General features: G+C 41.7%; 1 protein-coding gene across 1 annotated transcript in view; it reads left to right on the top strand.

The window, feature by feature from the left end:
• Positions 1-7,286: 7,286 nt before the first annotated feature.
• sema6a (sema domain, transmembrane domain (TM), and cytoplasmic domain, (semaphorin) 6A) overlaps positions 7,287-7,694 on the top strand; it is a 103,056-nt gene continuing 102,648 nt past the window's right edge. The window contains exon 1 of the mRNA XM_078285077.1: positions 7,287-7,628. The gene's annotated coding sequence lies outside the window, so the exon portion shown is untranslated. The remainder of the gene's footprint in view (positions 7,629-7,694) is intronic.

Below are 7,694 nucleotides of genomic sequence, written 5' to 3'. Positions count from 1 at the left end.
TTTGATACCTTGAATAGCACTGTAGGAGTGGAAAATGACAGGGACCAATAAATGTCAGCCCATTAACCAGCAAAAACTGTCATCTAACACATGGAGTGTCAGCATAAGAAGCGATAGCACGCAGCCTGTCAGCATGCAATTTCATATTATATATGGCAGTAGAATGCTAACATTTCTCAGGGGACCTACAGCATGACAAATTGCTCATAATGCACTCATGTAATTTCATTTACATGTTTAGAAATTCAGATGGTTGGAAATCTGACGTCAAAATCTTCAGAGGGGATGAGGATGGGGGTACCTGTTCCTGTATTTGAACCCTCAGTTGTATTCCCAGTCCACCATACAGTACGATTGCCCATTTGCAACTGACGTCAACAACCTCTCTCTCTCTCCCTTTCTCTCTTTATCAGCAGTATGACGTCCATTTGTGAGGTAGATGAAGAAAAGGGGGTTAGGCACAATAACCACACATGCACAGGCAGGCAGACACTAACACAGACATACACACACACACACACACACACACACACACACACACACATGCAGGCACACAATCCCATCTGAGATCCTAAAGTCTACGCTCTCTAACTGTCACTCCTAGTTACAGAGCTATCATTCAGAAATGCTGACTTATTCATTGCTTTCATGCAAACCTGGATGCATAGAGGAGACTGGAGCTGGCTGGGTGTGTGTTCGAGTGGATCTGTCTTACAGTATTTTGCTTACAGTACCTTACTCAGCCATGCTTTACATCATTTTGCCATTACAGGTCACCCCCCCACACCCCCCCCCCTGCCCCATATCATCTGATATGCTGACGTAGACGCCTCAGGCTTTCACTCACAGCCAAGCTCATCTCTGGAAAGGCTTTTAATTTAAAAAAATGTTTTTGGCAAACATCGACTACATAGGCTACTGATGATGGGATAGAAATACAGTTGGTGCAGTGAGTAAAGGAGATTATTTTACATCATAGCACAGCATATTCACTGATATATTCACTGTAACTGAGAGGACGAGTCAACTGCGCAACTGTTGGATTAGAAATTCTTAGAAAGTCAAATTTTATAGTGAAGCAGGAAATTGTTAGTGGCCTGTGTGCAACGATAGGGTAGCAGTGTAAAAACCAGCAAGGGCAGGTCAAACTGCAATTAATAATAAAACATCATACTGCTTTGTGGAAGGAATACACACACACACACACACACACACACAAACGGTAGCTCGTTTTGACCTGGAGGGGAGAAGAGTATTGTTAAAAAAATAAAGATGAAGCTGAAAAGTTTAACATAAATCTATTCAATCATCTCTGAATGTAAATCAATTTCCCAAAACCTTTTGCTACCAGCACTGCTGCATAGACAGCACTGTTGATGGGAAAAGCAGACTCAGTCGACTACAATTTTCTTGGAGACCAATTAAAATGGTGTGAAAGTGTTGCTTGGCAGTGAGATGGTGCTAAAGAATGTGAATCCTCTTCTGTTGACACTGAATGAATCTTCTCTTCCGTCAGACAGGAAAGACTTACTATTGTCTACTAATCATTATAATGCAGCCCCGCCAAGCCTGTGTGTGTGTGTGTGTGCGTGTGTGTGTGTGTGTGTGTGTGTGTGTGTGTGCTTGTGCGTTTCAGTAACAAGCTACATCGATGCAGGCTTGGGTGAGGGATCTTTACAACATTGAATGCATAACTGGGGCATCCAACTGTCACTCCACAGGCTTTTATTATGATACATGCCAAGTTCCTCCAACACATGCATATATACGTATGAGTGTGTGTGTGTGTGTGTATATGTGTGTGTCTGTGCGCACATGTACATGCATATGCGTGAATATGTGAGTGACGTCTCCCTGCATGAGATAACTGTCAGGAATCTCAAGATCATTACTCAACTGCTCAGGGACAACAGTGTCTCAATTTATTCTTTTTTATTCCTTCCTTTATGCAGAAACTGACACACTATCATCCAGGATCAGTTGAATGCTGCTCTTGATTTTGAGGTATTTGACAGTTATCTCATGAGGGGAGATGTCATATCTATGCACACACACACACACACACACACACGCACACACACACAGAGAAATACACATTATAGCATATCTATGCATGGAATTAATTTCCCAAATTTGTGCAGTTTTTGCATGTTTTGGTCAGTAACAAGATTTGTGACACCAATACCGAACCTGCTGACAGGTCTGGATGATGTCACCAGCCTGTTTTATGACTGTTGATCTCTATCGGTGTGCACCATTACACTGGGCTCAGTATTAATCATTGTGCTCCAGCTAGAAAAGATAATTTTTCTTTCCCTGATAGTTTACAGTAATATAGGTAATGTTGTTGCAGTTTGGTTCAGTTAATGTAATAGAGTCTCTTTCCAAATTGAGGTCTACTGTTTGTAAAAGGGGGACACCTTCTGTTAAAATGATTGCTGCCATGAAAGCGTGAAAGTAGACTTTGGAACACTGTGTATTTTTTTGTTATTTTAACACTCATGCTTTCAAATAAAAAGATTTCTAAAGAATCATCCGTATAATATTGTTTGATGAACTTCAGGAAGTACAGATTTTCCAAAATGGATAAACAGTAGCATTCTGGAGTGAAAAATGATTTTATGAAAAATATAATTTCCCTGCATCATACCTAAGTGCCTCCCTAAGCTACAGCTGGGAAACCTGTCGACAGTTCAGCAACATGTCTAAGTATGGCGCTCTGTGGTGTACATTTTAATTTCTTACAAGTGTGTGCTACTGTAGGCAGTATGTCTACTGCAAGTTATTGCAGAGGATTTCAAATGTTTTTATTTTTTTAATTTTTTCCTGGGGTCCCACACTTTCAAAACAATTTTTGTCATGACTAAAAATTAGGCCATTGGGTGGGTAAAAATAATTTTAATTTGTTTTGGGGCTTTTAACCTACAGAATTTTATTCATCCCACTTTACATTACAAGGACTTGGGAGGCTTTGGTAATACAACACAGCCGGTGCTTTTAGATAGCAATTTCTCCAGAATACTTTGGGGCCCCTTTTTAATCTTCCTGCAAACCACCTTTGGGTCCTGAAAAATGCAGCATTGTTGCTACAATACAAAGTACAGTATAATGCATTCATAGTTATCTATCAGACTACAGTGTATTGTACCTAGACAATTTTCCCACAGTATGTTTACCGTTATTAGACTACATCCCAATCATCTCCACTTTTCTGTCTGTTACCAGAATGATCCACAAGTGAATATCAATTATGAGGCAGCAGAACACAGTAAATGCTATGAATGCAAATGTAGCAGTCAGAGAAGTCCAATGTTTTACAGGTTCACTGAGCTCCCACTGGTGCACCGGGGCTCCACCCCAACAAGAATTATTGAGAGAAGCTTTCAGTATTAATGCAGGCTTGATTCCACAACAGTAACGAGTCGACTATACATAACACATACTATCAATAGCCACATTCATTCTAATTTAGACTCCATGAATTAAACATAAGAGAATTATTCCTGGATGCAGCTCAGGATCTGGTAAAACTTTTGAAACTTTATTACGTTCTTTGCTTTTGTGTACTGTGACTATGGAATATCCTATAATATCTAGAGTTTCCTCTATTGAATAGGTGCGGTGAAAACACTGGATCCTTGGGATTTTTCTGTATGAAAAATATCAGCTATTGGTATAAAAAATATTAAAATATTGGTATTATCGGTACTATTAACACTATTGATTGCCAGTCTCATTCATATGTGTACATTGCTGTCGGTAATAAATTACTAAATATATTATGCAAGTATTTTCTTTTTTCATGGTGTCCTGCACTCTATATTTAGCATATCTTCAGTACTCAAGGCTATATATCCTATACTGTGTCTGCACAATGTTTCTCTACAGTCCATAATTGTCTCTATCCATAACGTCTACAAATGCAGCAGTAGTAGAAGTCCTACTTTTGACTCCATGCAATGCACAGAAAAGTAAACAGTTACTGCAGCGTTGCTTCTCCCAAAGATGTAGCTGTTTATCAAATTCTAATTATTTTCAAAAGTCAGAAGGCATAAGGAAAGGTCTGGCAATCAGTAGTAAGTGAGCCGCAAATTTTAGATTTTAGATGATTTTTACTCTGTTCCACTTCATATCATTTGGAAAAACACAGACTGCAGTGGCCACTGAAGTGCAAAGAGGACAGATACTGGACAGATTCAATGGGACTCCTGCAGTACCATGGTGGTTACCTCTGTAAATGGGCTGAGTTGCTCCTTCAGCTGTCTGTATGATCCACAGGTGAACAGCAACCATTAGGACTCCAGCAGCAGCAGCAGTGGCAGTTTTAACAAATGATGCTGCTCCATCGGTCCAGCTGTAAAACACACAGCTCAGCAAGCATCCAGTAGACATCCTATCACCTAAACCACACCGTGATTTACAGGTACAACAAAACTCCAGCAGCATGAGAGCCAAGACCTAGACGAGCCATGCTGACACTTTTCAGATTGTATGTGTGTGGGTTGTTGTTATTGATTTGTGTGTGTGGACTGGATTATTGTGAAAGTGTGTAAGTGTGTATTAAGCATACACAAACATGCGTGCTTGAACTATACCATGTGTATGCGGTTGTCGTATGCGTGTGTGTATGTGTGTGTGCTTGCATGGCCATATATCATTATAAATATGGGTGTGTGCGTATATGTACAGTATGCGGTATGTGCATGCATGGTACAGTATGGGCAACTGTGTGTCCATCGCTTACATTGCAATTTAGGCATTTAGCTGATGCTCTTATCCAAAGAGATGAAAGTGGCTGTGCTGAGAGTTTTTAAATCGCTGGGGAAAGGAGGAGGAGGCGAAGGGTGAAGTGACAGGCAGGGAAATAGCCAGGTTGTTGCAGAGATTGAAGTACTAAGCCATTGTCTGGAGGTGGGAGGGTGCAGCTCCTTTTGCATCTTTGCAGGCCAGCACCAAGGTGTGAATTGGATGTGGGCCATTACTGGAAGCCAGCGAAGTGAGCAGAGGACGTATGTGACACCGGGAAGGTTGAAAACAAGACAGCCAGCAGTATTCTGGATCAAGTTGCAGGGGCTGGAGAAGACCCGCAGGGAGGCAGCCAGGTGTAAGAGCTGCAGTAGTCTATTCAGGAGACGACAAAGGCCCGGACAAGGAGCTGAGCCGAGTCCCCGATGAGCCGTTGGTGTGTGCCTGCTGCCTGTCCCAGAAGGGGATGTGATGGTTGCCCTATATCAACTGCCTCCTCTTCACACAGAGCAGAGTCCTAATACACCTGGGACAACTTTATCTGCACAGTAAGATAAGCTCTGACATGAGCATATTTCCAGAGTTCAAACTAATGGGTGTGTATCCTGACATTATTGAGCCCACTCAATCATACCCTGCTTGCCTCCCACACGTAACAACGCTTCCACTTCAAAGTGCGTGAGAGAGAGCGAGAGTGAGAGAGAGAGAAAGAGTAAAGATAGTAAAGAGCGAGTTAGAGGGTGTAAAGTAGAGGATGGTTACTACTGGATGTAATTTGTTTTGGTTAGAGGCTTTGCAGCATTTGCGTGACTATTGATGTTATCAGTTCAAATGTTTTTCCCACTGAGTTTTGTGTATAGAATCACTACATAATGATCCCCCTGTGGCAACAGCACACAGTACACTTGCATTCACATGGGAGGTCTATGCAAATAGGAACACATCTCGCAGGATTACAATGAAATCAAACAAGCCTATACATTATATAATGTGACATGCTGTATAATATATTAATGCACTTTAAGCACATTGCAATTCATTATGAAAGATGTGTTTGTATTTGAATTTAACTCTGTTTAAAATACAATATTTTTTAAACAAACTACTCAGAGTTCAAATCTGCTTCAGTGATTGTGAGGGAAGCAATAGAGTGAACATACTGTATGTTTTGTCCTACATGTATACAGTACTGTACAAATACATGATGGTAAATCAGCAAATTAAATGAGTAAACGAGTAAAGAAAGGATGAGCAGGCTTGAGCAAATTAGTTTACATTATAGTACAACAGCCTTGTGTTTGGTAATGGGCCTGCAGAGGCAGTACAGTATAACTGAGCTGTTACAGTAGCAACAGTGCCTGACAAGTGACTACTCAGGGACACAATTACGCACACACGCACACACACACACACACACACACACACACACACCCACCTACGCAAGCACACACATATATACATAGCCTACACTACTGCTTTCACAGGTGGCTTGTCATTATATAATGTTAAGCCACGCTAAGCAAAGCTTCACACACTTAACTACGTCCCTCTGGAGCACAGCCATCCATATGATGTAATTCAGATGCCAGCACTAGTGTGTGTGTGTCTATGCGTGGTAATGTGTGCTCATGTCTGTTTGTTTCTGCGTTTGTATGTACATTTACAAATACTTTGCTTGATGTGATGTGGCAGGATTGTAGTTAGGCTATATACCTGACAAATTGGTATTGATGACAGAGAGAGAGAGAGAGAGAGAGAGAGAGAGAGAGAGAGAGAGAGAGAGAGAGAGAGAACCTGTGAATTGTAAATTTACCATGGAGTCATACTGGGAAGGCAATAAGATTTGGGCAACAACTTTTTTTAAATTTACTGTTGTTTTCAGACTTTACCTGATGAACACAGGGTCAAGATAATTGGCAAATCCAATGACTGCAAAGTGTGTGTGTGTGTGCGCGCGCGTGTGCGTGCGTGCCTGAGCTAAGGGAACGGGAAGGACCACCAGGGAAGGAAGGGCGGTCCTGAGAAACAGATAAGAGTGGCTTTGAACCTGGTTACATTCCGATTCGCATCGACTGTGCGCAAAAAACGCACAAAGTAGGGTAATGCGGGCACGCATGAAGGCGCAACTGCACCCTACATCTTTATTGTCTCCCCAAAATTACCAGTGACAGTTTGCATGTCACAGAGCCAGTATAGCAGCCTGGCGACATAATGCCAATTAATGTTATTTGAATTTCGAACAAACCTCTAACATTTTAATTTCTTATTTATTTTGAAGCTATTAATAGCACCCAGACTTTCTCCCCCTCTAAGGCGCATTCTTATGAAATGCCGCTGTGTAAAAATAGAAATACAGTTGTCCATAACTGGCACCCTTTGAAACAATAGATCCCGTTCCACCAAGCATGGCTCCAGTATGAGGCTTAGCTCCTCCCTATGTGTGTGTGTAAGTGTGTGTGTGAGAGAGAGTGTGTGTAGCGGGTGGGTGACAGCTGGGATCGCTGTGCTGCGCTCCAGTCTGGTAAGAAGCTTCATCTCCAAATAGGATGACCGTCGGCTTTTGTGGAAGGGACTGCATTCAGCTCCGTCGCTAGTTCTGGGACACCCGGTTGGTTCCGTTCAGTTTATCTGAGGGAGTTTAAATGCCAAAACGTCCGGTTTCTCTCTAGTGTGGATTTCCGATGGATATTCCGATTTGAGGAGGTGTGATTTGAGCGCGGCATGTAACAAAAAGAAGCGCAAGAGAGGCTTCAGAAAAGTAGCGCTCGTATTGTTATTTTGAAACGAGCACCGTCTGAACTGCTTTCAGAGCAATATCTCATGGATTACTAAAAGATAGACCTATATAACCACTCCGAGGCATATCCATTCATGAGCTGAAGGTAAGATTTCTTTGTTTATTTCTAACTTTAAGTGCGCGTATCGCCTGTTTCAGTCTTTCTCCAGCC

The sequence above is a fragment of the Centroberyx gerrardi genome, chromosome 8 (genome assembly GCF_048128805.1).
Source record: "Centroberyx gerrardi isolate f3 chromosome 8, fCenGer3.hap1.cur.20231027, whole genome shotgun sequence".
NCBI classification, from domain to species: Eukaryota; Metazoa; Chordata; class Actinopteri; order Beryciformes; family Berycidae; genus Centroberyx; species Centroberyx gerrardi.
Note: the sequence above shows the minus strand (reverse complement) of the source record. Positions and strands in the feature narration are given on the sequence as shown.